Source organism: Macrotis lagotis, chromosome 6 (assembly GCF_037893015.1).
Source record: "Macrotis lagotis isolate mMagLag1 chromosome 6, bilby.v1.9.chrom.fasta, whole genome shotgun sequence".
Taxonomy (NCBI): domain Eukaryota; kingdom Metazoa; phylum Chordata; class Mammalia; order Peramelemorphia; family Peramelidae; genus Macrotis; species Macrotis lagotis.
The window spans coordinates 60,570,493-60,592,727 of NC_133663.1; the positions used below are offsets into that span (position 1 = coordinate 60,570,493).

The 22,235-nt window shown below is 33.7% G+C and overlaps 1 non-coding gene across 1 annotated transcript; it reads right to left on the minus strand.

Annotated features, from left to right (window-relative positions):
* Nucleotides 1-20,595: 20,595 nt before the first annotated feature.
* LOC141492464 (U6 spliceosomal RNA) lies at nucleotides 20,596-20,701 on the minus strand. The gene has a single exon (XR_012469929.1). It is a non-coding gene; the product is annotated as a U6 spliceosomal RNA (small nuclear RNA).
* Nucleotides 20,702-22,235: the final 1,534 nt, after the last annotated feature.

The window sequence follows — 22,235 nt, forward strand, 5'->3', positions numbered from 1 at the left end:
ATCTTTCCTTTTACACTAATATCTCTAGGGAATGTACCTTGGGACAAGGAAACTGTTTAGGTGTTTGTTTTATCAGCATTAAAAAATGTTATATTAAATCACAATTATTTGATGTACCAGGATAAAACCATGACTTGGATAATAATTACTGTCATGGGTTTCATTTCTCAAACTTATATGGGTGAAATGAGAAATCACATCTGATTATTTTTTATTGCCAATTACCATAAAAGTTTCCTCCTTTCAATCTCAATGTAATACCCATATATTAAAATGATTTTTATATTATTACTTAAAATTTCCAATTGCCACAAAAATTCATAAAACAAAAGTGTTCAAGCAGAATTTTGCAACAACTCAGAAAATTTAAATTGATAATATCTTTCAATAAAGCATAGCCATATATAACAGTCCTTTTTACTAAAGTAGCAACATCACCTGGAATAATGCTTTATATTCATACAGAACTTTAATTCAAGCATCACAAGTATCACCAATTACTGCCTCATTAACCCTCACCATAACTTCCAAGACCATACACAATAATATCATTTTCATTTTCATGTTCTAAAAGCTACATTAAAATGAAGAAGTGAATTTAGCCATAGGTAATTTTGGGGGAAAAGGACATCTCAACATTGTGGTTATATGGGGATGAATATAAAGTAAACTAAATAGTTAAATAGCTAGAATGGTCCATATTGAAGGAAGTATGGAGCACAGATTAGTGAAAATCCACTGCCACAAACAGATGAGGCTATGGCTGTTTTATACCCCCTTGGGTCTAAGTTTTCCAAGCTGTAAAAAGTCTTATGAGATCCCTTCCTCCTCTAGGTTTATGATACTATGATCTTTTCTAATCAATTAAAACATTTAATAAAACTTAGAATGCTTACTTATGGAATAAGCATGTTATTATTCAACTATCCATTTTGGCTACCCTTGGGTATATGCTCCCAATGTAGCCAGTAGCTAGCTATACTAAAGTTGTGACAATCTATGCGCAATACAATGTATGATGAGATGGCAAGAATGTGTGAGAAAAACTATTAGCTAATTTTAGCTCTGCCCTCTGGTATGCTGAATGGTCTTAGTCAAACCATTTTTTTTTTGCCCTGGGTCTCAGTTTTGTCATGAATACCATAATATGGTTGAACTAGATACAGTGTATGTGTCACTCTAGTTTCAGATAACCTTCATCTTTGAGCTTTTGTCATGATAACCACTTGGAAAAGCTAGTGGCAAAATCAAAGCACCTATAGAAAAATTACTCCTCCCACTATTAAATGATTCTTGCTTCATTGCCATGCTTATTTTTGGATTTGATTTGTAAAGTTGTTGAACATAAACAATGAAGTTCCAGCTTTTTATCTTTATACTCCCAAAGAACTCCATATCTCATCTCTGAGAGTGATAACAACAATGATTAGCTGTTATGTTAAAGCTTTAAAGTCTGAAAAGTGGATTTACTAGTATCTTATTTTATCCTAACATGGGAGAGAGGGAGGTGCAAATACTATTCCCATTTTACAGATAAAGAAATTGAGGCAGAGAGAAGTTAAATGACTTGACCTGAGTCATATATCTAATTTGTCTGAGTCTTGAAACTGAACTCAGTTATTGCAGTTACTACCCAGAATTCTCTCCATTAGGTCATTTATGTTTAATAATCAGTATAATGTTAATCAATGGGGAATATTTTATCTGCTAAAGAATTTTTGCTATAAATAAATTTTTGGATAGTACAGGAAGCCCTTTTCTTGTGGAGTCCATGCCACATTCCAAAAATAGAAAATTTAGACCTAGAGAACAGTAGAGTAGTTCATTGACTATTTGGCTTTTATGAGGTCTATTTTTTTTTAACAGAAATGATGTGATAAGTGGGATGGTGTTTTTAAATTTCAATTATTTTCTGATGTAATTTAATTGTGTTTTAATGCTGGAAATCAAACTAGAGGAGTAAATAATGAGCATAGATACTTAGAGAAAATAATTTCTACAAATAGGAGGGTTTTTGTAGGGTAGGGTAGAAGAATCACTTCCAAAAATATTCCTTTTATAGGTAAATATTTTGTAGAATAAAAGTTTAGCCATCATATGAAACTCCTTTTTGAAGTGTACTTTACCATTTAGAGAATCTGGATTTTTATATTAATACTTTGATTTTATAATAATTAATTTCTACTATAATCATGCAAGTCTCTGCTATATTCTAATGATTTCAGACTTGTTGCCTCAAAGCAGAATGGGATCACTCCCCTTTCCATTCCAGCAAAATTATTTCAGAATTATGTAAAAATATGTATGTTTTATGGGCAGCTAGGTGGCGCAGTGGATAGAACACTGGCCCTGGAATCAGGAGTACCTGAGTTCAAATCTGGCCTCAGACACTTAATAATTGCCTAGTTGTGTGGCCTTGCGCAAGCAACTTAAACCTGTTGCCTTGCAAAAACCTAAAAAAAATAAAAGATACATACAAGTTTTTCACTTTGGATTTTTAAAAAATCCTTTCTTCAAACCATTGGTGTTAGGTGCTCTCTGTAAAATATAATACAACAGCAACTAACTAGATTCATTGATTGACTCTGCATGATAATAATAATAATGATAATAATAATTTTGATTATATAGAACCTATCAGTTTACTGAGAAATAACTGGATATTTTCAATTACCCATTTGAAAAAAGGCAGCTATTCATTTAATTTATGTTATTATTTTTGGTGTAGGAAGTCCCTCCACCAATCAAAAGTCATGTAATTCATGATCTTAGAGATCTTGGGGCAACTAGGCGGTAAAACAGATAGAGCACTAGCTGTGGAGGACCTGAGCTCAAATTTGACTTCAGATACTTAACACTTGCTGTGTGACCTCGGGCAAGTCATTTAACCTAAATTGTCTGGCATCCAGGGCCATCTCCAGTCAACCTGATTCACTGGACCCAGATGACTGCAGAGGAGAAAGTAAGACTGGTGATTTAGCACAGCCCCCCCCCCCATGCAAATCCAATTTCTTTGCTTGTCATGGCCTCACCTCTCTGATTATCATGGTCTTCTTCAAGAATGAAGGTCAAACATCAGTTTTGGAGACCTGTCCATTTTCCTGTACTGAACATGTGTTTGAGCCAGGTATGCCTGCCTCTGACACCTCCTTCTATTCATCAGAACATACATAATCTGCTCAATTGTATTTTTAAGGTGGATATAGATGAGATTTAGATAGTATTAAAGGATTTATGATGTGATTGTATACATCCTTTGGAAAACAAGTACCAGAAATTTATCTAACTATACACACCAGGCATACCCTGTCTCATACCATCAATTTTTTTTTTTCAGAATGAAACAGGGAATTCTTAAGCTCTTAACCTGAGTCATGAATATGGATTTCTTAAAAAGAAAAAATTTATGACCACATTTATATAGGCCTAGTTAAGCATAAATCAGCTCTACTCACTAATTCCTAAATGTTTCCTAGCATCCAATCTAAGTGAGTCTTTTTTTCAGTGTCCACCCACTGCTCCTTACTTCTAATTTTTCTGTTTGTTTTATTGTTTTGCAAGGCAATGGAGTTAAGTTACTTGCCCAAGGTTACACAGCTTAGTAAGAATTAAGTGTCTGAGATCAGATTTGAACTCAGGTCTTCCTGACTCCAGGCTGGTGCTCTATCCATGCTGCCATGCTTTTCTAACTTTTGAGGTCAAAACAGAAAAGTTTTATTTTCCTTCATGTGGAAGGCTTTCAAGACAGATTCTTCCTTTGTTCCCATCCCCTTCCAATACCCTCAGTTACTCTCTTCTCCCTTGTCAATATTTTATTTTCTCCACATGAATAATCATGAATTATTTCACTAGTTAATTATTTCACTCTACCAAAAGTATTTCTTCTAGATAATCAGTAATCTTTTAATTACCAAAGACAAATATATTCTCAGTTCTCATCTTTCTTTTAACAATTTGCTTTATTTTTCTTACAGACTCATTCTTCCTAAATATTCTTTCATTATACAGCACTCTTTTCTGGTTCTTCTTCTGTCACATGGACATTGCTTCTTAGTTTTCTTTGACCAATCCCTCTTCTCAATGTGTGGTTTATACCCCTCTCTTGGGCAATGACTTATGGACCTCTTCTATGTGCTCTCTACACTCTCTCCCTTGATGAATTCATCTGATTCCAACGATTCAATTGTTTCTTCTGTGTATCTGGCTTCCGAACGAGAAATGGAATTGTAGAGATTTAGATTTAGATTCTTGCTTGAATCCTGTTTTACTGCCAGACATCTCTACTTCGACTTATAAATAGAAACTCAAACCAAATTTTACAACAAATATTCATTGTCAACAAAACAATTCCTGCATTGGTCTTATTCTAAAACATGTATTCCTCAATATACACCCTGATGCTAAAACCTGTGGGTTCAGAGATGAGTAGCATTTTTTCATCATATGTTCTGTAGACTCATAATTGATTATTTCATTCTTCAGAGTTTTTAAGTACCTTAGAGTTCTATATCTTTGCAATGCTGTTATGGTGCTCTTTTGCTACTACTCACTTCACTCTGCATCAGGTCATAAATGTCTTTTCAGATATCTCAAAAATCTCACTTTTGTTATTTCTTAAGCAGAGTAGGATTATATTATTTCCATAAATAGTGATTTATTATTCCATTTTCCTATTGATATTTCCTTAGCTTTAACTTCTTTGCCATCAGAAAGAGATGCTATAAATAATATGCATATATAGATTTTTTTACTTTTGTTTTTATCTCTTTGAGGTAAGAATCATTTTTATCTGTGTACCTTTAGTACCTTTCACAATACTTTGCACATACATAAATATGTCATGTCTGTAATCTAAGTAACATCATCACTTACTTTAATATTGTGGATCACAACACATCCATAGCCTTTTTCCCCCCTGAGATTCATATTTATGCCTTCTCATCAATCTCTCAAAGTGCACCTAGTCAAAATATTGAATCCTTTACTCTAGGTTATTTAATAATTTATGATGCTAACACAATATTTGAGAGTCTCCATTTCCAGTGCTTCATCATCACAACACAAAATAAGGATTCATCATTGGTGAATGAATTTCTCACCACCTTGGTCTCAGTTTATACAAATGTAAAATGAGAGAGTTGGACCAAGATACTCATTAAGATCTCTTTAAGTTCTGTTGCATTAGTTTTCTATGATTCTATAACTTAAATGTTAAAGATTTTTAATATAGATAGATACCACAAATTACAGAAGTTCAGAGCTGGAAGGGACATCAGAAGTCAACTCAAATTCATATGTGAAAAGTAATTGTCCTCTACAAATATACTAAATGAGTCATCTAGTCATGCTGAAAACATCAAGTGAAGGTGAACATAATACCTTTCAAGGAAGACCATTCATTCTTCCTTAGAATATCTCATTTTTAAGAAGCTTTGCCTTACATTAAATCTAATGTTTCCTCTTTGAAACTTCTGTCTATTATTCCTGGGTACCAGACATGAGACTGACATCCTTCATTGTTGACTGAATTTATCGATTTGAAAATTAACTTTATAAGAAATATTCTTTGGCTTAGAAACAGAATCAAGAAATAGTATGAGTTAAATGACATTATCAAGCTCATGTCTCCTCTCCTATCTTAAAAGACAATTTCTCAAAAGAAGTTGTCTATACTTGATGTGTTATTTTTCTCACTGTCCTTAAACCAATGTAATAAGTGTTTTTCTTCTCCATCAGTCTACTTTTCAACTTCTGTTTCAAATGTTAACAATGATATTCTAATCTCCAAACAATATCTTTGGTCCTAAGTCTCTCTGTCTTTGCTGTGTTATTCAACCCTGTGGATCATCTTTTTTTCTTTTTGATCCTCTAAGTATTCAGAAGATTATACTTTGAGAGTTCTCCTCTGCAGACCATTTTTTATCTCTCCTTCATTTTCTGAATCCTTTACCTCAGTCTATACTAAATTCACATACACAGAAATATACCCCCCCACTCTGTACATTTATATATATGCATGTATACATAAATATAAACTTATAAATACATAAAATTATGACTACATATATATTTATAAAGATAACTATATGTATGTATATATAGTCATAATAGTTTTCTAATAGTTCAAAATCCAAATTTTCAACTGTTTACTGTGCATCTTCAGCAGAATCTTCTATTTCTGTCCAAACTCCAAATGTCCAAAAAAAATTAATCTTCTCTTACCTTCTCAACTGATGTCACTGGTAACCCCACCATCTTTCCAGTCTCTTATTCTCTAACTTTGAAATAAGTTTTTGATTTCTTTATACTTTACTCTGCATAGTTAGCTATTCCCAAGTTTTGCTGCTTCTATCTTGGTAGTTTCTTTTTCATTCTCATTACAATAGATCAGATCTTTCATTCATTCTTACTGAAACTAACTCAATTGTCTCCTAACCATTCTATCTGCCTCCTCCTACATTGAATTCATCCTCCAGATTTATCTTCCTAATACATATATTTTATTCAGAGAATCAGAACTAGAAAAAATTCCTAGAAATCATCTAGCTCAATAGCATGCTACTTTCACATTTAAAGAAACCAAGGATGCTGCCATGCTTAAACCTTTCAGTGGTTTGTCATTGTCTTTTGAATAAAGTCCAAACTATCTTAGGCTCTGGAATTTTCTGTATTAAACATACACACACACACACACACACACACACACACACACACACACATACACCCCTAAAATATCTTTCCAAACATTTCCCTCTGCTTTTCTTCCTGCACTCTATACTCTAACCAAAGTAGACTACTCACTGTTCCTCAGACTCATCTCAACTTTGTCTCCATGTTTGTTTTTCTCAAGCCACCTTTTATGGTTAAAATGAGCTCTTTCCCTATTCTATTTGTCAAAATTTCACTTGCCCTCCAAATCCCAGGTCAAAAGCCTCTTTCTCCATACAGACTTTCTTAATTCACCCATCTGAAAGTATCTGCTCTTTTTCCCAAACTTTCTTAACATTAGATCTGTCATTTTCCCATGAACCTAGCACATTTTAAAAATTGTTTATGTCTGTATATGTAGTCTCTCCTGTTAAAGAGAAAGCTTCCTAAGGGAGTTGATTATACTTTATTTGTATCTATATTTATTTTGTCTAGCACAGTGCCCTCTACATAGTATAGCTTCATAAATATCTGTGCAATTCAATTGGAATCAATTTAATTTAGTCAAGTCTGTTCATTGCACAAATGAGGGGATAGGGAATCATAAAACTGAAGTGGTTTTATTCATTCTGAATCCTATAAATATCTTCAGTTTGCTGAGGACAGTATTTTTACACCTTGGACACATGGCCCAACTCCTCTGAGTTCCTTCATATTAATATTCAAAAACATGAAATATGTTACTATAGTCTGTTAATATTTACAAGCATTTTCACAAGATCTTTTTGAAATAGGTAGTGAACATGTTACTATCATTCCTTTACCAATCAGAAAACTGAGATTTAAAGAAGCTCTCTCATGCCACTGAGTATAAGAGGCAAGATACAATAAGGGGTCTGTCCGATTGATGTTAAATGTCCCATCAAGCTCTAAAATTTTATGATTCTATTTTCCTAAATCAAAGCATGTTTCACATACATGTATGTTATAAATAAATAAGTTCATATCTATACTTGGGAGATTCATAACAAATATTTACTTCTATTATAATTAATGTATTTTAAATGAGAATTGAATGGAAAGATAATCACAGACCAAAGGTATTTTAAGCTTTTAAATTCATATTTACAGCTTGAAATTATTCTCTTTTCTCCTCAGCCTTCACACAAGTAATGACAAAATTCAGTATATATATATATATATATATATATATATACATATATATATATATATGATTGATAACAAATGCAATTTCAACCTCAATGAAGTTCAAGCGCTAAAATCGTTTTGCAACAAAAAATTATTTTGCCTACTATCTATAAAAGTAACCAGCAATTACAATCCTCAAGACTCATTTAAGGAAGAAATGGGAAACCTAAATTCAAAAGATAGTTACAGTAATTCATAAAATTTCCCCAGTTATGGGATCACTGATCATTGCCAATCTTATTGGCCTGTTGTCTGTTCAGAAGTATCAAAGTGGAAAGAATGGGTGAGTTAAGAAGTGCTCTGTTCCTCTTTTGCATAGAAGTTCTGTGCAGATTTACTCCCTGATGACTTGCTTAATCAATATATATTTCAACACATTTTTCCCTCCACCTCTATCGTTGGAAAATAGCTAAAAATATCAGGAAACAGGAAATTCATAAAAGAAATTTCTTTCTAATAGCCAGTGGGCAACCAGTAACATTTGTCAGGAACCATCCTCTATGAAAAGCATTTAAATTTTCATTTCAACCACAGAATATCATTTCAGGAATCAATCCTTTTTCAGATATTCTGTTCCACATACCTATAGTTATTCAGTGCCTTCTTCCATAGTCATCAGTATTTGGTAGTCTATAGAATCCCTTTGTCTGATTTTTTGATTGCTGTATTGACCTAATTTATTGTAAGAATGAAAGTCACTTTGTTCAGCTTAAATGATTCTGAACAATGAACCAATCATCTCTGCTTTCCTGAAGATTTATCTCCTGCACTACTGAAATACTTTCCTGAAGTTATTTTGTATAGCACCATGACTTTTGTAGTTTCTAATGTTTTAGTTGGTTTTACTCCTCAAAGGTAGGATATAACATTCAGAAATCTTGGTTTGGATGTATCTAGAACACCAATTCCTGCCTTTATCTGCTATTACATTAATGATAAAAATAATAGTGATAATAATAACTAATGTTTATATAGTATTTACTGTGTGCTAAGCAGGTTACAATTATAATCTCCTCTACTCTTCACTGTAACTTCAAATGAAAAATCATTACTGGGTTTCTCTAATACTGGAGGCAGCACTGCTAGCAAAATGAAATCCCATTTGAGTATTTGCATTGTCATAAAATATCTATTGCATGTGAAATACTTGAAGGGTGTAAAATACAAGCAATTAGGCCTGAATAGAATCCAAAATATATTAATGTGTAGCTCCTCTTTTTGTATCTTCCCCATGGATGATTCCTCTAGCTGAACACAGAATGAATACAACCCCTGAGAAACTGCATGAGTCTTGGTGCTGATGATATCAAGTGGCTTGGGAGCATTTATTGTGAAATAAGTCTATGCAAAAAAAAATGTAGTTGCCCACTTAGTTTTGTTACTATGCTAATTTCAGAAGCAAATGTTGCATGGTCACTGATTTCCTGGAGAGCAGTTAAAGTAGTATTCTATGGTACAAAGATTGGCCTTCCCTGTATAACATGGTGCTTATGGTTTTGAGTGGCTTTTGCTGATGGAGGGAGGAAAAAATTAAGGCCAGATAACCAAAAGTTGGAACTGGCATGCTAATGCAAATATTTTCATCCTCTCCCACCACCACCCCCACATACATCATAAAACTACAAATTTCTTGATTCCAATAACTCTGTCTCATAGATTTTCAATTCTTCCAAAAAGATAAAATAAAATAAATAGGCACAAAATATGTAGAGGAGGAGACTTCCAATGTGCCCTATTGACCAAGGAAACAAAATTCTATTTTTATCAGTTAGTGTCAGCTGAGAGAAGCAGCCCACAGACTCATATGGACTCAAATTCCTTCTCTTTTCATAAATCTTTTATCCAGCATTTCTGGAAAGGAGCTGTTCTCCATCTGTTGCTTATCATTTTCCAAGATATAAAAGTTGTAAAGACTCCATCATTCTGGAAATTTGTCACATATGCTGAGTGACACAGGTGGACAAAACTCCAGAAGATGTTTTATGTATCTGTAAATCTCAGCCCCCAAATCCTGCTTCTGGAAGATGAAATTTAAAACCTCTTTCCCTTTGAAGATAACCTTATATGTAGGATAAAATTAAGTTTATTAGTGACTTAGTAGTGTTATTACACCCATATTTAATAAGTAGAAAGCACACACAATATGTTGAGTGGGATAAATCTTGAGAATAATTTTGCAGAGTGACTTTTATCTTTAGCTCACACTTCATTTCCTCACTCCTACCCATTACTCCAATAAAGTCTACATTTTCTACTGTCAACAGGTAAAATTTAAAGTCTTTATCCTTTCTTTTCCTCCTGAGATTACAAAGAATGTCTGCCTTGATTCAATGAGAAAAGTTGCTGGAATCTGCTATTTGACTTTTTTCCAATCAGTGAATTTTCTGAGGCAGAGAGCTCAATTTTGCCCAGGAGTATATCTGCAACTAACTAAATACTTCTCATGGCAGTTTGGGTACACTGTTTGCCAATGGGGTAAAACAATACTTCCTGTTTTCTTCATGGATTCAAAGCTACTTGAGATAGCACATTGAAAATGATATCATGTGATTAAATGATCAGATGTTATATAAAAATGTGGAATACATAAATAGAAAGATGGTGTAAAACCAGGCGATGAATGTAAATGAAACCTCACCCTACAGGATGTCTGGATATCCTCCATATATACATACTATGTGGAAAAGTACAGGATAAAATAGTTATGATAACTTATTATTATACCATACCAACAACCTGAAATGTCATTGCTATGCTTAGACCTCAGGAAACTTCCGTCATTTTTATCATACTCAATGGTCTCAAAATGTCTGTGAAAATGGAAAATGATGAAATTTTTAAAAAAGAGCTGGTTGAAGCACTAAAAATGAGCTCTTATCTTTCTCTTTAGAATATTAGTATGTTTTCTTCCCCACCTTCTTTCTCAATATGACTGGACAATAAAATAACCAGATTTCTCCTCCAACTCAAATTACTACAGTGCTACCAGTTCACAGTTCCACAGGTAATATATCCACTCACTACATATATACACAAAATGCTCAAAGACCACAGCCCTCTTCTGAGATTTAGGTCACATGGTTCTAGATGCTTACAAGGCATATCTGCAAACTAGCTACAGTCCCTTTTGCAAACTGCTGACTGGAGCTACAAGAAGAATCTAATTAGATTGAGAGTTTAAACTTGATTTTGTTTAAAACTCTCAGATGATCTACTCTCCATCTCAGATTAATGATGGCTCCTATCACCAAACTTTATAACTTCTATTTATACTTTGTGCCTCACAGAGGTATTCTCCTTTAGTGACATATATACAAATACATACATACACACAAATATACATATAAATACACATATATTCTTGTTTCTGTTGAATTTCTTAAATGTCAACATCTTTCATATAGTCATCTCTTTTGCTCAGCTTAAAAAGGCCACAATTCTGACATTTTTCTCTCCAAATAATATTGTCAGTATAATTATGAGTCAATAGCCCAAACTTTTTATATAACTATCCAATAATTGGCACTTAGTAAGGGAAAGAAGAAAATGTAGAACATGCAAATTACAAATAATTATAGATGAGTTGATTTTGCTTCATTCACTTTATACTTATTACTCTATATAATTCAGATATAAGCACTTTATGGTAGATGAAAATCCCCAAACTTGAGGGCTATTATATCTGTCATAAAAATAAAGGTAAAAGTGGATATTTGACAAGATCCAGAATGCCCTTTCCCATTTATTGCTAAAATTTAAGAAAAAAATGATAAGATCAATATCAAGAAAGCTAAAAATCCAACAAAACTCAACAATTTGAGGATTTTCAAATGAAAATGGAATAGTTCCAATAATTTTGTACAAAACTCTTTAGAGAAATTGACTGCATACTCCTTCGGAATTCAGAATGTTACTGGGAATATTATAATAAGTGGACACTTTAACCAAGTCAACCTTAAAAGAAAAAAAGAAAGCTTTCACTAAAGCCATGATGTTCCCAAGTGTAACAAATCCATCTGGATTTGTGATAGCAAACCTTAATTGTAATGAGATTTAGCTAATCTTCTCTGTAGAAGATAGAATTTTAAAAATGTGTCAGAAAGAAGGAGTGTGTGTTTTAATTCAGTAGGAAAAATCAGTTTCAGGTGTTATGTATGTGCATTAGTTTTTTTTTTTGAAACAGTGATGCTGGATTCTCACTGCTAATACAACTATACTAAGAGACTGCTTTAAATATTTATGGTATAGAATAACTGATAAGTATCTAGCATACACAATGTGAATACCAATTAATATATCACAAAAATATTAAACAATGTTTTTAATAATTCAATGCTTCAATGCTGCTTTTTTTTCTTTTGCATAAATGAGATGCCAGTTGAAAATGTCTGTCTGTGGTCAAGTAACTACATGGAAAGGATATACAAAATAGTCTGTAGAATTTTATCACAATAAATGGCTTAGCAATGGTTGATTTCTGCTCACTTCAAAAGACATGCAAACTTCAGCATTAAGTATCCCTGGCTAAAATCCATGCCATTTTATAAGCAGATTACTCAATTTAATGAGTGCAATGATCAATTAGCATGCTTAAAGAATGTGAAAAATGAGATACATACCAAAATTTAAGTCCCCAGGGACAGCTAAGTGCAATAATCAAAAGGTGACTTGTGTCTGTCAAAGCCCTTCACTTGCTTTATTTCAGTGCAGTCTGCAGGAGTATTCCAGCACCATAAGAAACAGACTTGTAGTTCAGCTCAGGTTTTTTTTTCCCCTCAATTAAAGTGCATTATATCTGGATAGCAAAAGTGTCCATACTATCAGATTCTTCATCACTAGAGATCAGTGTGTTATTGATCTTCTTCCTATCAAATAGAATTGCCTTTAAAGTTTTCCCGGTAAAATGCCGTGGCAGAAGACAGGTACTTGCTTCTTTAAATCGACACTCAGAGAAAAGAGGGCATAGCTAATGGATGGGTACACCCTCACAGCCCTCTGATTTGAGGTCCAGCAGAGAAGAAATTGGATGATTTTTACCCACTTTGCCACATAGATGATTACAATACCAAATGCAATCACCCGGGTTTGCTAAGGTGCCTCATTTGAATAGATTCTGCGGAGACAAAAATAAATGAAAACAAGGAATAAAAAACATCCTATCCAAATGGCTTCTCCCAGCCAAAAAGATGTTCTCTCTCATTGCCACTTAGATACAGAAGGTTTGAAGCAGTCTAGCTTGTGGCATCGTCCCTCCCCCGTGACAACCGGCAGCCTGCCTCTCTCTCCTCTCTCTCCTCTCTCTCCTCTCTCTCTCTCTCTCTCCTCTCTCTCTCTCTCTCTCTCTCTCTCTCTCTCTCTCTCTCTCTCTCTCTCCTCTCTCTCTCCCTCCCTCCCTCCCTCATTCCTCCCTCCCTCTCGCCCTCTCCCTATTCCCGTCTCCTCTCCTCTCCTTTTCTCTCTCTCCAGCTGCCTTAGTCTGTGGATGCTACTGTTGATTAATCAGGGATTCTGAAACAAAGAGCCTACCTTCTGAAATAAGCAGTAATCTGTTTCTTCTCGGTTTCTGCAAACCGTCTGCATTCAAAAGCAAAGCTTCCAGCATCCTAGTACCTTGGACAGTTCCTGTTTCCTAGGCCCATTGGCAAAGGGGAAAGAAGCAACTGAAGAAATGACAAGAGGAACAGCAGGCAGCATCGTTCTACTTCAGAATCCAGCTCCCAGGGGCTCACATCCTCATTAAAAGCCTCCTATTTAGGCAACAGATTTTCTCTCTTTTATCTTGACTGCACTGAAGTCTGATTAGCAAATAATCCAATGGAGAAATAAAGAAGAGAAAAAAAGGAAAAGAAATAAAGAGTCTTCATAACAACTATACCCCTAATCCAGTTTCTATTGATAGGAAGGATATGAAACCAACAAAATAAATATATAAGAATGTGTAAGTTGTAACATTTATCCCAAGCATGGCTCATGGAAATGAGCAGTCATTGAAAAGGAACATCTAGGTCTCAGTTTGATACCTCTTTTTGAAATGTCTTTTACACTCACCCTCACTGTACAGCAGTGGTAAGACATACAATTACTGCTGACGTACATTGGACTGCTGCTTGGGGAAAGAGGGGGAGGAGCTTTGTAACCTCATCAAAACAACCTTCGACCACCTGCTCCCATGGCAGAAGCACAGAACTATCCCACTTGGAGAGGACCTGCACAATGTATGTGTAATCTTTTAACCAAAATGTAACTAAGACAACTTTTAATGCTAAAATTGAAAATGATATAAAGTAAGTATATCCTTAAACAACTCACAGAAATTAAAAATTGTATTTGCCTAAGGATGAATAATTGTGTGTTCTCTATTCTCAGTCTCTTCCTTATTTTTAATTTTCTACTTTCTCCACTGAGATTTGTATAAGGTGCTTTATAAACTTTGTAGTTGTACTGTCAAGTAATATTATTTGACATTATTATCTTGTCATGTTTAGTATTTAATTTAAATGAGTTTCTTTCAAATAAAGAGAATATTAATCTACAAAGAGATTCACTTTTCAAATTTAATATGTACTTTATTTTTCAGGATTGATTGAGGCCTTTTTGAAAGCATAGTTATTTTCCATTTTACCACCCTACTACCCTCCTGTGCTGTTAAGAAAAACAATTAAAGAAAATAAACAGAAAAAAATCCCTATATCTAACAGCATATGTTTTGTTTTGTCTTCATAGTTTTTCCCTTTGTATATAAAGGAGAAAATATTGTAAATAGATATATGTGTGTGTGTATCTGTATTTATATGTGCATTTCTTAGTCCTAGAGAACACATGCATATGTATGTATATATATGCCTTTACATATACACATATTATGTAGAAGTATGTGTGATTATAGAATATATGTATGTTTATGTAGCATTTACTCTCTAGAATTAAGATTGATCATTACAATTGCTTTATTACAATCAGTATGATTTTTTCATTTTTTCCATTTTCATTCTAATGACCTATTCTTTGTCTCCATAATTCTTGAGTTATCTATAGCTTTGTTAATCTAGTGACCACTTCATGCCTCCAGGATATTGCAAGACAGCTAGGTGGTGCAGTAGATAAGTACAGTAGAAATGTAGAAATGAAAACAGGAGTTCAAATTTGATCTTAGACCTTTTCTAATTGAAGGAATGACAGCTAGGTAGTGCAATAGATGTAGTTCTGGGCATGGAATCAGGAAGGCTCATCTTCCTGAATTTAAATCTGGCCTCAAACACTTACTAGCTGTGAGTAAATCACTTAATTCAGTTTGTCTCAATTTCTTCATTGTAAAAATAAACTGGAGAAGAAAATGTCAGAACATCTGGTATCTTTGCCAAGAAAACCCCCAATAGATCATGAAGAGTTGTATACAACTGAAAGAGACCAAACAACAACAGCAATCATAATAGGTCTGCAAACGTCATTTATCATTTCGCTTCCTACATCCTCAAATATAAAATGAGGATAATAAATAGTACATACTTCACACAGCTATTTTGAGGATCAAATGAATTAATCTTGGTAAAGCAGTTAGCATAGCTGGTGTTCAATTAATGCTTGTTCCTTCCCTTCATTCCCTTTAGCAAAAGATTATCTTCAATTAAGTCTTTATATTTCTTGAATGTATGCATTTTTTATAGGTTGTCACTTTCATTTGAACATGAGCCCTTTGAGGACAAGAATTACTTTCCCCTTTGTATGCCCTGAAACCATAGTAAAGCATTTAAAAAAATACTGGTTGACCTGATTTGTTTTGTCTTGCAGATGATCTCTTCTTATTCTATTCTTAGATTTCTAATGATTTTTCGTTAATCATCTTTGAATGTCATTTGTCTAACTACTTTTTTCATTTAAAGAATCTTCTTTCATCAAGGTTAAAATATAGATACCCTGATGTATTCACAATTTTAGTGAGTTCCTTCATAATTATAAGTACCTTATAACAATCTCCAAAAATGATGAGCTTAAAAATCAATGATATATTTCTTATTCTCTCCACACATAACCAAACCCAAAATATACTTTGATAAGACTTACCCCAAAATTATAGTATGCCTCCATCTCATAACTTTGTTTACAAAATTTAGAAGGTGTTTGATATAGCACAAATAACATTAACCTTATAATTCCTAAAGCAATGTCATGGATTCTACTATTTCATCTGCTGTTTTTATTCATTCATTTTCAGTCATATCTGACTCTGTGATCCCATTAGTTATTTTCTTGGCAAGGATACTGGAATGGGCTGCCATTTCCTTCTCCATATCCTTTTATAGATAAGGCACCTGGAGGCAAACAGAGTTAAGTAACTTTCCTAGGGGCACACAGTTAGTAAGTGACTGTGTCCAGATTTAAACTCAAGAAGATTCCAGATTTGGCGCCTTATTCATTGTGCCACCTAACTGCCCCTCTATATTTCATTTGCCTAAACAATATGCTACTGTGGAGAATAAGAAACATAGTAATATTCAAACAATAAAGTTAAAATAAGAATGCTATTATTAAAATAATAGAATAAATTTAGAATCATATTAAAGTACCATTTCCAGAGTTCCTAATGTGAATTTAGAGGTTAATCATCTATCTAGTCTCCTGAAAGTATCCTCTGATAGGAATAGATAGCTGAATAGTAATATACAATTCTCATAATATCAAAGTTTTCAAATTTCTAATGATCATTGTTATTTCCTCTTTGAGAAGATTAAAGTCACAATAATCAAAATAAGGACTTTTAGAATTATAGTTAATGGTTTAAATGTCTTTAGTCAATATTACACATGTCATACCCAGCATGATTTTGCTCTAATATTTGACTAGTGAGATAACACTATCTCTCCCTTAATTAGGTAATACAGAAGCACAAAAGGATCCTTGAATACTAGGATTTTCCCAGATCAGAAATATATAAATGGTGGAATATTAAGAACCCCAAATAAGAATCATACATCACAGCCTCTTATTCTAGTTTTGAACCTAGTGCTTAACACAAGGCCTGTCACATAACCAATCCTTAAATAAAGGCTTTTTGACTATTAACCTGACTTTGCCCAGGTCATTAGCCTACTTCACCTCAGGTCTTGGTAACAACAACTTCACAAGATCATCAGGAAGATCAAAGGAGTTACTATCTGAAAACATTTTATGATATTTTACTAAAGAATAGAGTATCTGCAATTTCATTGGTATCAGGTTAAGGGGACAAACATTTATTAAACCAGGCTGTATGCTAAATGGAGATATTAAAATATAAACAAAAAGAAAAACAATCCTTGCCTATGAGAAGAGGTAATATCACTTAAAAAGCATGGTGTTCAAAGTAAAAAAAAAATACAGCCAGGAAGGGAGTGAAGGAACTCTCTCCAACATGGAGACCCTGAGAGGAATTATCATTTTTTTGGAAAGACTTTATTTATTTTGAATTTTGCAATTTTCCCCCATTCTTGCTTCCCTCCTCCCACCCCCCATAGAAGGCATTCTGTTAGTCTTTACTTTGTTTCCATGGTATGCATTGATCTCAGTTGAATGTAATGAGAGAGAAATTATCTCCTTAAGAAAGAAAAATAAAGTATAAGAGATAGTAAAATTATATAAGATAACGGGTCCTTTTTCTAAATTGAAGGTAATAGTCTTCAGTCTTTGTTCAAACTCCACAATTTTTTCTCTGCATACAGATCGTGTTCTTCATTGCAGATAGCCCAAAATTGTCCCTGGTTGTCTCACTGATAGAATGAGCAAGTCCATCAAGGTTGATCCACCCCCATGTAGGGTGTACAATGTCTCTGGTTCTTCTCATCTCTCCCTTAGAGAAATTTGACATGGGAGAGGGGAACTGACATGGTAGAAAGATGTTCCAAGATGAAGAGATTCCAGACACTGAATGAAGTTACAAAGTAAGAGTGAAGCTGAGCTATGTTATTGAAGTCTAAAAAGTTAGATGTACATCTTGAAGGGATATTTCATTGATTCCAAGAGATCTTTATTTGAGAAAAAATTCTCAACCAAGGTAGATTGAAAGTTAGAATATTAGAATATTTTCTAGAACACTGATAAGTTAAGAGATTTTCCTAACTTCATGTAGCCAGGATTTGAGCCACCTCTCATCAACCTCATGCCTAGATAATTGCAATCACCTGTTGATTAATCTCTATACCATAAATGAATCCCTGTTCCAGTCCATCCTCCAATCAATTGTTAAACATGACCTTCCTCAAGTGCAGATCTAATCATGTTACTCCCCCACTCAATAAATTCCAATAGTGCCTTATCCAAGATAAAATATTAATTTCTCTGGAGATCAAAACTCTTCTTAACTTTCCCCCTCACATTTTTCAGTCTTTTTCCCCTTACACCCCTCTCCAAATGGTCTGTGACTCAGTGACATCAGTCTCCTATTTATTATTCAAGCAACTCTATAGATATTGTCAATGACTGGTTCCATGTAAGAAATATTTTTCCTTCTTAGTTTTCTGGCTTCTATGATTTCCTTTAAGTCCCAACTAAAATCCCATCTACTACAGGAAGTCTTTCCTTATTCCTTATAATTCTAGAACTATCATTTTGTTGATTACTCTCAATTTATCCTATATATGATAAATAGAATGATATAGTTATTTGGATAGAGGGTTGTCTTATTCTTTTGTATGGTAGTTTACATGCTTTCTCCTCTATCAGACTGGATCTCCTTGAGAACAAAAAATATAACCTTTCTTTTTATTCTCTATCAATGAGCATAACCCAAATCAATTTAAATACTTTTAATAAATGTTTATTAATTGACTGACTAAACTGAGGTCTTCTTGAACCCCTTCTTTATATTGCTAGAATTTAGCGAAGTTATTGGTACAAAAATTACTTAATAATAGTTTGTTAACTGAACTGATCTCACTTTTTAACCTTAGTCCCCAAAAGCAAACATGCTGCATATACAACATGTATGCACATACATGTGTGTGAGTATCAAGTTCTTTATCCACTTTTCCATGTTTCCTTTCCTTTTATATTGCTATATAATAAGATATTTTTCTAATAATATCAACTCATTACTAATCTTCTGCTTATAAATATGTCCAGATATCTTCTATATTTAACAAACTTTCATTGGACCCTATCTTTTCCTTGGGGTGCCATCTCATATCCTAAGCATTCCCAAACTGGACTTCCTCTCCTCTTTCTACTGGCACTCACACTCCCAAACTTAACCCCTTGCTTCTTGAATCCTGATATTAAAACCAGGTCATAACATTTCCCAGCTATCAACAAACCATGCCACTCCACTCCATCTCCAAATTCCAAGTCTATTCCCTGGATGTCATCCATGCCTACAGTTCTTTCTCCTTCTCTCTCTTTCTCTCTCTCTCTCTCTCTCTCTCTCTCTCTCTCTCTCTCTCTCTCTCTCTCTCTCATCTTTGTTTCCTTCATTGCTGTCTTCCTTCAGACTCCAGTTAAAATTCAACATTCTACCAGAAGCCTTTCCTAATCCCCCATTAATTAGGTAGTCCCTTTCCTCTGCTTATTCAATTCAATTTGTTCTGTATATATCTGTTTATGCATAGATGTCTGCATATTGTCTACCCCATTAAACAGTAAGTACTTTGAGAGCAGAGAAAAATCCCCCTCCTCCTTTCTTTGTTTTGTTTCTCTTGGACCTAGCAAAATCCTTGGTACATAACTTATACTTAAGTGAACTTATTACTTGAATGATCCTGCTTTAGAACTCTCTTTCTCTCCTCTGTGTCAGTCTGTCGCTCTGTCTCTCTTTTCATTAACCCTTCATTCCCTTTCTTCCTTTATATCTGAGGTTTATATAGCACTTTGAAGTTTGTGAAGAGATTTTTAAATATTTTATTTGAATAACACATCAATTTTGGGAGATAGATGCTATTATTAGAACAATTTTATTGATAATAAAATATGTAAACAAAACAGAGGTAGATGGAGTGACATGCCTATAGTTACAACTAGTAGATATCTGAAGCAAGATTTGAATTCAAGGTCCTTTGAATTGAGGTCCAGTGATCTTTCTATTTGCCTCCTGTCTTCCTTTCTTTAATCACAGTGGCTTTCTAGGTTCTACATTTATATTTCAATTAACCACCTAAATACAAGTATATGATATGTGTAACATCAGGAATATAGCATGTTATTTACACTGCCAGACTCAGTTGATGTGGTAACTATTTTAATTATTTTAATTTCCCTTCCTTTTCCTTCTTTGTTACAAAAAAAATGGCATAGTAGAAGCTATGAAACATTCAGAACTCAAGACACAAAAGAAATTAACTTTGTTTTTGAATGTTATTATTTCCCATATAATATACACATTATATATATATATATATATATATAAGTACATATATATATATATATGCATGAAATCGTGCCATTTACTGGCAGATAGAGAGGTACTGGATGGTGTTTTGGTGGAGGGTACACTCACTTAGACAAAAATCAGAATCCAGAAATATTTCAGTATTATGCTAATATTAATATCTGATATCCTTCTCATTTTTCAGATGGATTCAAATTCACAAGAAAACTGAAAGAGACCAAGAAATAGCATATGTCTTGGCCAGGTGGAAGAAGGGGAGAGAGACACAGATAAATTGATAAAGCATTTATTAAGTATGATCCAGGAATTAGACTAAGTTCTAAGTTCAAATGCAAGATAATAAACCAGTCCTTGCCTTCATGAAGGCAGAAAGCAGTGCAGTTGGATAGAAATATAGAAGCTTCATGAATTTGTGTGTCATCCTTGTGCAAGGCCATGCTAATCTTCTCTGTGCCATTCCAATTTTAGTATATGTGCTGCTGAAGTGAGCACTGGAATTTAGAAACAATAATTTAGAATTTAGAAGCAATAATATAGGAAGTGACCAGGAAATGGTATGGAGACCTTACCCCAGGAAGATAAGGCAAGGACTCACTTTTTCAGAAATGAGGGACACGGAGATGGAAATCAAACTTTTTGTTGGGGGAGAGAGAGAGATAAGGGTAATGGCTAGAGAATGGGAAGTAAGATGAAAAAATATTGGGGAAATGAGAATGGAAACCATGTCCTATTATATGTAAAAACTCTAAGACAGAGCAGAATAGAGATGGTAAGTTAGTGTGAAAAAGATTTCAAATGATCAATAAGAAGGGAAATGTAACCTAAGAAGAGGAATTGGTGGCTCCTCGGGCTTGATATATACTGGTGGGTTATATCCAGTTGAATCAATATTTTACTCTTGCTGAATACACTTTCCATGATGTTTTGTTAAATGTTATATGGTCTAATAGAATTTTGGTCCAATCCCAAGATAAAAACAAGATTGATTGAAGTCAAACCTGGCCCAGAACACACCTCAGAACCATCAAATTATCAAAGATGATAAAAGATCAAAATATTGGTGGAGAGTGCCAAGAAAATCTCAAATGCGGTCACAAAGAGTCAGATATAACTGAAATGACTGAACAATGATTATTGAAAGATGTATATACTGGATAGAACTATGAAATAGTTCAATATTCCTGGAATTTTTTTTGCATTATATAGGAACAGTAGCCAAAGGACTCATGACATTTGACTCATAGATGCCAATTCTAGATGTGTGCCCTTAAGAGACAAATGACAGGAGAGAGTCCATATATACTGAAACATTCATAGAATTACATAGTAACACAAATTGGAAACAAAATGGGTGTGCAGTGCTTGGGAGATAGCTAGAGAAATTTGAATCCATTAATAGAATAAAACATCACTCAACTATATGAAACAATAAATAGGAACAATTCAGAGAGTCATAAGAAATATGAATTTATACATAATTAGGCAGGAACAATATACATAATTAAAGTAATAGAAATAAACAAATTTTAAAAGGTGATGCTGATAAAATGTATATTGATTCTATATCACAGATGATGAACATACATCCTCCCTAACCAGTAGGTAAAGAGAAAGGGATTAAAAAGGTGAATAGCCTGAAATAATTTGCTAAATTGCTTGGTTTTGAATAACTGTTTTTCTCTCTGTTACAAGAGAGAGTTCTGTGGTGTAGAAATTAGGCTATATTGGGATATCACTATGATGTAAAAAGTAAAAGGCAACAAGAAACAAATGGAAAAAGGAAGTTCTCAAGAATTAGATCTTATCTCTTAATCCTGTTCTCTCCCATTAATGTGGCATAAATGAGGTTGTCACTTAAAAGTGTTAGAAAGGGATAAATGAGTGAATGGAGACAGAATATGAAACTGAGAGAAACTGGAAGCAATTTGAATTCAATAAATCATCCAAACTTGGGGAGGTGCCTTTATAAAATGTGATACTTTGTGAATGATAAGAATGAGGGAAGTGTGAACAAAACAAGGAAGAA